Here is a 9,399-nt window from a genome sequence, read left to right as displayed (position 1 = left end):
TTCTTCTTCACAAAAATACTCAAGTAAAAAGTATGTTACAATAAAACTACTCTGGCAACTACACGTTTTTTCTAAACGTTTCTAAAGTAAATGTAACGAAGTAGATTTAGCGCTTAACTACTAGGTTAGAAAAGTTGTATTTGCATAATAGGTTCCCTTTAAGCTTTGGACAATACTGAACCAATTATCAAGTCATAAAACTGTGAATTGCTATTTTTAAAGACATACATTACATCTATATCATAGTGTATTTGACCAGACTGCATGCAATGTTGTTGTCATGTATGGTGTATTTTAAAAATGTAACAAAAGATTACAAAAGGTGGATGAATGAAGTGTTTTTCATCTCACTGTAGGTAGAAATGGTCTGTCAGCCACTGCCTCTGCAGCTGTTGCAGAAGGGACTTTCGTCCATCCATCCATTTTCCATGGCTTGTCCTTCAAGGTGTTTCAGGTGGAAGGCAGGGTTCATGTCATCGGGGCCAACACTATGAATTTAATTTGTGTCTTTATTGTGAAAAGCTTTTTTTTTGGCACTGGATTTATGAAACTTAATTTTTTTCGTTTGAACTTTGTGAACTCATTGTTTGTTTGTTTTTACATCAAATTATGCTGACAATTTCATTGAAATAACAAATTTGTTGGCAAAATGCGTGTGTTTAAAAAGTAAGTGTTTTTAAATTGTGTATTATACTATTGTACAGTGTATAAAAATTCCATGTAAAAAAAACTGTATAAAAATGCAGTGTTTTAAAATGCGTTGTGAAACAAATATCAGTGGAAGAAAATTCAGTGTATAAAAATTCACTGTAAAAAAAATAATAATTCAGTGTCAGAAAATGTGCTGCTTCAAAAGGCAATACTCACTTCCTGAAGAAATCAGACTCCGACTGAAGCAATCAATCTTGTCTCAGAACCAGCCAATAAAGTGTCAAGTTTGAAGTCGTGGCACAGATCTTGCAAAACATCATAAAAAAAGCAGTTAACTGGGCTACCTTGGCATAATACAACATTATTTACATTTCAATGCGGCCAGCTGGATATTTTCAAGCTATAGAAATGATGCCACTGGTTAGAATCTGCACTTTTGAGTGACATATAAAGCTGTGCTTCATGCAGACCAGAAGAGAATGGGGCACAGTGGGCGGGGCTTGTTTACCAAGCAAAAAGCCTGATAGCAATTGTCAGACGGAGGCAGACTTCTACAGCAAAGTTCTTCAGAACAGTGATATTAAATCGAATATGTGGATGTTTTTTTTTAACCCTTGGCGTTTATGTTTCGCCGCGTTTGTTGCATCTTTGTTGTTCTTGTTCGATTATAAAAGATGTCATCAAGGAAGTGGTCTGGAAAGTAAAGGAGCAACGTTTATGTATTCTCAATATTCAGTGTTTTATTGTTCATAGTTCATATTGTAAATTCCACATTCTATATTTTATGTACATTCTGACAGTCAAATTCACTAAAGTTCACTTTGTTTTTTAAATGGTCAGTTTATTTTTTTACTGGGTTAGTAAAAACACAATTTTTTGCTTGCAAACTAGCATTACACTTACTCGAGAAACAGTTTGCATCCGGTAAAAACTCGTAAACTGTAGTACTGCTGTTGGTACTTGAACATGTTTACCGTGGACATGAATGGAGAAATGCGTTACCGAAACGTTGTGGTGAATTTACCGGTCAATCCACATTCCTAACCTTTCAAATGACGCACTCTAATTTAATGATAGGATCCACCTTAGTTCCCATAAACACCCATCTTTATGTTTTGAATGATTTCACCAGAAACAAAACTTTCATCCGTCTGTTGAACGAATGAAAGGACGGCCTTTTTTTGGTTAGGTTTGGTTTTCCACAACCGCCCTCTCACATCTAGTATATATATAAACTCCATGCAGACTGGAAGTGTACGGAAAATGGTCAACAACAGGGCATTGAGTGGGTATCCTTCTTTATACTTTTATCATCATGAAAAGTGGTATAAAATTACAACATTATATAATTGATGATATCTAATAAGTGTGGGGTGTTTTGCATTTCAGAGACGGCTGCTGCTTTTGCTGTGGGTGCAGGTAAGATGATGATGTAAACACAAATACCTCATGACTAACACCCTTTTGTCGACATGCACACATAATTGTGAAGTTTTTTTCAATAATGTGGTTCACTTTGGTCCAGGTGTTGCAGTGGTTGCGACTCCAGTGCTTCTGGGAGTAGTGGGCTTCACCTCAGCTGGGATAGCAGCAGGATCCATTGCTTCAAGCATGATGTCAGTTTCAGCCATCGCCAACGGAGGAGGGGTGGTAGCAGGTGGCGTGGTGGCTGTCTGTCAATCTGTTGGTAAATATTATAAATATAATATGTTATAATTTCTTATTCTAGTAAAGAAATGCCGATAATTTGACAATTTCTTCATTATTATTATTTTGGTTGTAGTTTGTAGTGGCTAAAGGAAAAACACAGATTTTAATGTAGTATCTTTAAGCTTATTTTTACAAGGCAACCTATTCTGCTGAGCAGCAGTGGTGCAATACAATAGTTCACATGAAACATGTTCTTGCTCCTGGAATAAGAACATGTTTCATTAGTATGTTTTCAAGTGGTGTGTATGTGTCTTTTATAAACATAATAGTTTAGAATACAAGTTATTGGATTCATTGCAGTACAAATAGAAACTGATCAAAACTTTATTTTGCATGTTTTAATGGTAGAAATGACTTCTCTTGTATCTGAATAGCCACTTTACAGTGATGTGCCAATGTAGTGTATTTTCTAAGTAAATAAAATACAAAGAACATAAGGTGGCTAAATGGAGTGTTTTTCATCTCAATGTAGGTGCAGCTGGTTTGGGTGCTGCCTCTGGAGTTGTGGCTGTTGTAGGAGGTACTTTAGGAGCGCTCTTCTCGTCATTGTTCCAAATCAAAAGAATCAGGCCAAACTATAAAAAGCATGACAATAAAAAAAAAAAAAAAATACAACTTCAGATCGTTTTCTTTGTCTTACTTTGGCCGATAATAGAACAAACACATTCTGAAAATATTACAATAAAAATATAGAAAAAAATACCAGCAGCGGTGGAGTTCAGATCCATGAAGGAAAGAAGAAAGTGAATGAATGTTTAGAACTGAATACATTTACATATGCATAAAAATCAGTTTTCTTTTGTATTTTTTTTTAAATGAATTAAGTAACGTTTATGACAACCTTTTTTCCAAAACACAATATAGAATATGAGATATAACAGGATAATGCATAGATTTATCAACTGTTTTAAAAACGTCTACAAAAAAGTGGGACCACAAAAATTTACAATGGGACTCCTTTTTTATGACTTGATGGCGTCCCAGGGATCCCATTTTAAAAATTCCTAGCGCCCAACACTGATGGAGGAGTATTGGTGTGTGCAAAACAGCAGCAGGTGGCTGTGGCCTGCGGGCCCGTTCTAATACTAATCAAATATCATCCCGGGGTTCATAGATAATTCATAATTCAGGGCCTTGACTTCGACACATAAGAACTACATAGTTTGAGAACCTGTGTACGTGTAAGTGTTTATGTATGCTATGTATCCATCCATCCATCCATTTTTCTACTGCTTGTCTCTCTCAGGGTTGCGGGGGTGGCTGGAGCCTATCCCAGCTACTTTTGGTCGGTAGGCGGAGTACACCCTGGACAAGTCGCCACCTCATCAGAGGGCCAACACAAACAGACAGACAACAGTCACACTCACATTTATGCTATGTATCCAATATCTAAATTGTTTCTTATATTCGGACACATTTTTGGCACAGCAGATTGCATGTTTACCTTGACATGTTTCGGCTGTTACCGTGGAGCATTTATGCTCTCTCACACCTGAGACTCTATCCTCCAGAGATGAGCAAGCTGCAGGGAGCGTGGAAAAACGCCTGGAAAGAACATCCAGATAGGCAACACATCCCAGTAGTAAGTTGACCCTTCTTAAGACTGCAGATGTCGGTAAAAACTCCATCTATTATCAGAAACTTACTTGAATATAATAAACCAAACATATATTCAATAAGAAGACATAATGAACAGGCTTCACGGTGGCAGAGGGGTTAGTGCATCTGCCTCACAATACGAAGGTCCTGAGTAGTCTTGGGTTCAATCCCGGGCTCGGGATCTTTCTGTGTGGAGTTTGCATGTTCTCCCCGTGACTGCGTGGGTTCCCTCCGGGTACTCCGGCTTCCTCCCACCTCCAAAGACATGCACCTGGGGATAAGTTGATTGGCAACACTAAATTGGCCCTAGTGTGTGGATGTGAGTGTGAATGTTGTCTGTCTATCTGTGTTGGCCCTGCGATGAGGTGGCGACTTGTCCAGGGTGTACCCCGCCTTCCGCCCAATTGTAGCTGAGATAGGCTCCAGCGCCCCCCGCGACCCCAAAAGGGAATAAGCGGTAGAAAATGGATGGATGGATGGACATAATGAACATGTTCGAGTCAAATAAAATAAAATCTCAGTTTATTTTCTGTAGTGCTTATTCTTTTCAGGTTTACAGGGGAGCCGGAGTCTATCCCAGCTGATTCAAGGTGAGAGGCAGGCTACATCCTACACCAGTGTCAGACACTTTTGCTGTCAAAAGAGCCATTTTGTCCCTAGAGGGAACATTGTGGAGAATTTGTCAGCGCTTATTACCCAATCCAGTAATGCCTACCTTTTTGAAAATCCAGTCCACGTTTTCACTGTTACCTTAGTAAGGTAAAGCCAGACTGTGAGAAGTAGCATTAAGAGAATAAGCCTATAAGATGGACATACAGACATTTTTCAAGAGAGCAAGTTTTTACAACTGCTGGAAGCGACAATTAACTCCAGCTGAGAGCTAATAGCTAACAGCTAACAGTCATATGTAATTAATGAACCATGTGCTCCCCATTTTGATAAATAAAAACCTGGCTAGCAAACCAAGTCAAATTGTTTTAGCTCTGTGAGAAAGAAGAGAGGAGAGCTCATTCACGTATGATTATCATACTTGCCAACCCTCCCGGATTTTCCGGAAGACTCCCGAAATTCAGCGGCTCTCCCGAAAACCTACCGGGACAAATTTTCTCCCGAAATTCAGGCCGAGACGGAGGCCACACCCCCTCCAGCTCCATGCGGACCTGACCTGTTTTCAAGTCCGCTTTCCCACAATATAAACAGCGTGACTGCCCAATCACATTATAACTGTAGAATGATCGAGGGCGAGTTCTTGGTTTCTTATGTGGGTTTATTGTTAAGCAGTTTCATTAACTTCCTCCTAGCGCGGTAACAACACACAACAACAGCAGTCACAGATTTCGTCTACCGTAAAGCAGTTCGTCTGCCGTAAACAGCAATGTTGTGACACTCTTAAACATGACAATACTGCCATCTACTGTACATGCATATGTGACAATAACATCTACGGCTTTTAGAGAGTGCAGTGCACAACTGCACACACAACAAGGAGACAAAGTAGAAGAACGAGGAAGATACAGCCATGGCGACGCCGACGACGAGTAAGATGAAGAAATACGCTTGTAAGTTCCAAGCCGCAGCTGCGATTGGACCTGGATAGCCTCCGGGAAGAAGTAGTGGAGTACCAAGTGTTGGCAGTGAAGATCTTCCTCAGGAAGCAAAGATTGACCGGTTTTGGGCCATGCGAGGGAGAGATGGAACATTCCAGACTCTTTTGATGAAAGCACTTTTGTGCGTGCCACACAGCAATGCATCATCAGAGAGGGTGTTCAGCATGGTTAGAAAAATAGTGACAGAGAATAGAACAAGGATGGACAATTCAACCCTTAACTCAACAATGAGTAGATGAGTGTTGTGTGTGTGTATATGTGTAAATAAATGAACACTGAAATTCAAGTATTTCATATATATATATATATATATATATATATATATATATATATATATATATATATATATATATATATATATATATATATATACATATATATATATATATATATATATATATATATATATATATGTATATATATATATATATATATATATATATATACATATATATATATATATATATATATATATATATATATATATATATATGAAATACTTGACTTGGTGTTTTCTCGCTGTAAATATACTCCACGCCCCCACGCCTTGCCTGTACCGGAAGTAGCAGACGATATGCGCGTGACGTCACAGGTTGTGGAGCTCCTCACATCCGCACATTGTTTACAATTATGGCCACCAGCAGCGAGAGCGATTCAGCCCGAGAAAGCGACAATTTCCCCATTAATTTGAGCGAGGATGAGGAAAGTGAGAGTGAAGGACTAGAGGGCAGTGGGAGCGATTCAGATAGGGAAGATGCTGAGAGAGGCGGGTGGAACCTGATATTCAGCTGGGAATGACTAAAACAGTAAATAAACACAAGACATATATATACTCTATTAGCCACAACACAACCAGGCTTATATTTAATATGCCACAAATTAATCCCGCATAACAAACACGTCATCTGTCGGAAATGTAAACAATGAAACACCGGCCGTGTTTGTGTTGCTGAAGTCGGCCGCAATACACCGCTTCCCACCTACAGCTTTCTTCTTTGCTGTCTCCATTGTTCATTGAACAAATTGCAAAAGATTCACCAACACAGATGTCCAGAATACTGTGGAATTTTGCGAAGAAAACCGACTTATTAATAGCTGGCCACCATGCTGTCCCAAAATGTCCTCTACAATCCGTGACGTCACGCGCAGGCGTCATCATACCGAGACGTTTTCAGCAGGATATTCCGCGCAAAATTTAAAATTGCACTTTAGTAAGCTAGCCCGGCCGTATTGGCATGTGTTGCAATGTTAAGATTTCATCATTGATATACAAACTGTCAGACTGCGTGGTCGGTAGTAGTGGGTTTCAGTAGGCCTTTAAAATGCCAGCAAAGTCCACAAGGAGTAAAAACATGCAATGAAAAATACCATCAAAGTCCGCATCGTGTAAAAACATGCAATTAAAAATACAATCAAATTCCACAGCAATAATATATGCAATTAAAATCCACAACAATAAAAACACTCAAAGACATGCATGGCAATGAAACATAAAAAAATAAAATCCCCTACTTGTGTCCCATCACATCGGTGTTCCCAATGATGAACCCTGTTCTGCATTCTCTCAACTGCCTTGACAGATCATCCATATACAGGCCACATAGGTCTGGGGACAAAATCCCACCCTGCCGTACCCCATTGTCAACTCTAAAGGGAGAGGATAAACTACTCCCCCATTTTACCTTCATCGTCTGCCTGTCGTACCAATATGCCAGAATACGTATGATGCTACCCGGAACCTCCCTATGCTTCAGCTTGGTAAAGAGTTTGTGATGGTTGACTCTGTCAAATGCCTTAGATCAGGGGTCTCAGACACACGGCCCGCGTGCCAATTGCGGCCCGCGAGACGTTATTTTGCGACCCCCACCTTAATATAAAAGTTTAATGTTGGTGCGGCCTGCGCGTTTTATATGAATGGCGCTTGACAGCGTTGTGTGCGGAGCTGAAGGAATCTACCAATCACGGTGTGGTATATGGCTCTCGAGGGCCGAACATTGACGTCACTTGTGTGATGCAAGCAGAGAAACGTTTTGCCGCTTTTCCACGAGACCCGCACGTGCTCTTCCTCCCTCCCTCCCTCCCTCACTCGCCCGCCTGCTCGCTCTCTCTCTCTCTCTCCCTCTCTCGCTCTCTCTCTCTGTCACTGTGTGTGTGTGTCTCTATCCCTCCCACCGGGAGACGAGCTGTCCGGTAGATTCCGAAGCACTCCGCCGAAGTTCCGAGCGACAATACAAAACTGTGGTGCACTGGACCCCAGCGCTGATACTCCGACAGAGAGTCGCTGGGCGAATCGGACGTGTAACACGTTCGTCGTGATGTTAGCCCGTTCGGGGCTAATTGTGCTACCGTAACTGTAAACTCCACGACGAGGCCCCCCCTCCCGTTGGCTCCAGACAGAGACAATTTTTGTTATTTGGGTCCAAAATACCCCTGCGTTAGTGGAAAAGCCAAATATTTCAGTTCATACTCGGTCGCTCTTGATGAGACCACAGACATCACAGACACTGCCCAGCTCGCAATATACTGTACTGTATGTCCGTGGTTTTGATGACAATTTTGAAGTGATATAGAGGAGAAATGACAATGAGCATTATTACACTACAAATGGATCAATACAAATACCAATAGAAATAGCGCTATTGATAATGAACAATACCAATAATTTACCTCTATTATCAACAATACAGTTGTTCAAATGCAACAATACATATACGTAATGATAACTTGAGATACGAAAGAATGCAGAAAAATGGAGGAGAAGAAAGAGAAGCAACCTCCATTAACCTTGTAGATTGTTATAGTAACTATAGGTTAAGCTTTGTCAGTGTGCCATGTGTTATACCCAGTTTACCCTAGGGCAACAACGTTAATATATGTTTGATGAAACGTGATTATGTGCATGAGTGTACGTATGCATATGTACTTGTATATGTACAGAATGTGTATCTGTGTTTGTACAGTGAATGTATATGTACAGAATGTGTATATGTGTTTGTACAGTGAGTGTATATGTACAGTATGTGTATATGTATGTTTGTACAGTGAATGTATATGTACTAGAGATGCGCGGTTTGCGGGCACAACCGCGGAGTCCGCGGATTATCCGCGGGTCGGGCGGATGAAATTTAAAAAAAATTGATTTTATCCGCGGGTCGGGTCGGGTCGGGTCGGGCGGTTGAAATAAAAAAAAATTAGATTTCAAATAGATTCAGGCGGGTGGCAGTTAAACCAATTCGGAAATATATATACATAGTTAAATGTTGTTACCCACATACGAAAAACGAGCAGGCACCTGCTGCATATGCCACAACAGAAGAAAAAAAGAAAAAGAGATGGACACTTTTACGGAGCGGAGAAGGGACGCCTCGCCGGGGTCCGGGACCGAGGCCCCTTCCCCCGAGAGGGCCCCACCGGGAGCCGTAGCTGAGGCGATCCGCGAGAAGGGCCCAACGCACGTCCAGGGTCACCACCGCGCCCACCGCACCGACACCCCGCCTCGTCCGCCTTCGCCGCGGCCGGCGTCACGCGCAGCAGGTAAGCAGCTTACCTGCCCGCCACCCCCGTGGCCGGGGGCTCGTAACTCCACGCGCTCCGCCCGCGCAGCTTACCTGCCGCCACCCCTGTTGCCGGGGGCGCGTAACAGGGGTCACTCCGCGCGCAGTGCGCTCACGAAAGGGGTGGGGCTCACCCTGGTTGATAGCAGGACGGTGGCCATGGAAGTCGGAACCCGCTAAGGAGTGTGTAACAACCCACCTGCCGAATCAACTAGCCCTGAAAATGGATGGCGCTGGAGCGTTGGGCACATACCCGGCCGTCGCCGGCAGCGAGACGC

The 9,399-nt window shown here is 41.8% G+C and overlaps 1 long non-coding RNA gene across 1 annotated transcript; it reads left to right on the top strand.

Moving 5' to 3' along the window:
- The first annotated feature begins 1,786 nt into the window (after positions 1–1,786).
- Positions 1,787–2,296, top strand: LOC133611283 (uncharacterized). Its single transcript, XR_012050559.1, has 3 exons — positions 1,787–1,936; positions 2,041–2,070; positions 2,177–2,296. It is a non-coding gene; the product is annotated as an uncharacterized lncRNA (long non-coding RNA).
- The last annotated feature ends 7,103 nt before the right edge of the window (positions 2,297–9,399 follow it).

The sequence above is a fragment of the Nerophis lumbriciformis genome, linkage group LG08, assembly GCF_033978685.3.
Source record: "Nerophis lumbriciformis linkage group LG08, RoL_Nlum_v2.1, whole genome shotgun sequence".
In the NCBI taxonomy this organism is placed as follows: domain Eukaryota; kingdom Metazoa; phylum Chordata; class Actinopteri; order Syngnathiformes; family Syngnathidae; genus Nerophis; species Nerophis lumbriciformis.
This window is presented reverse-complemented; position numbering and strand designations above follow the sequence as displayed.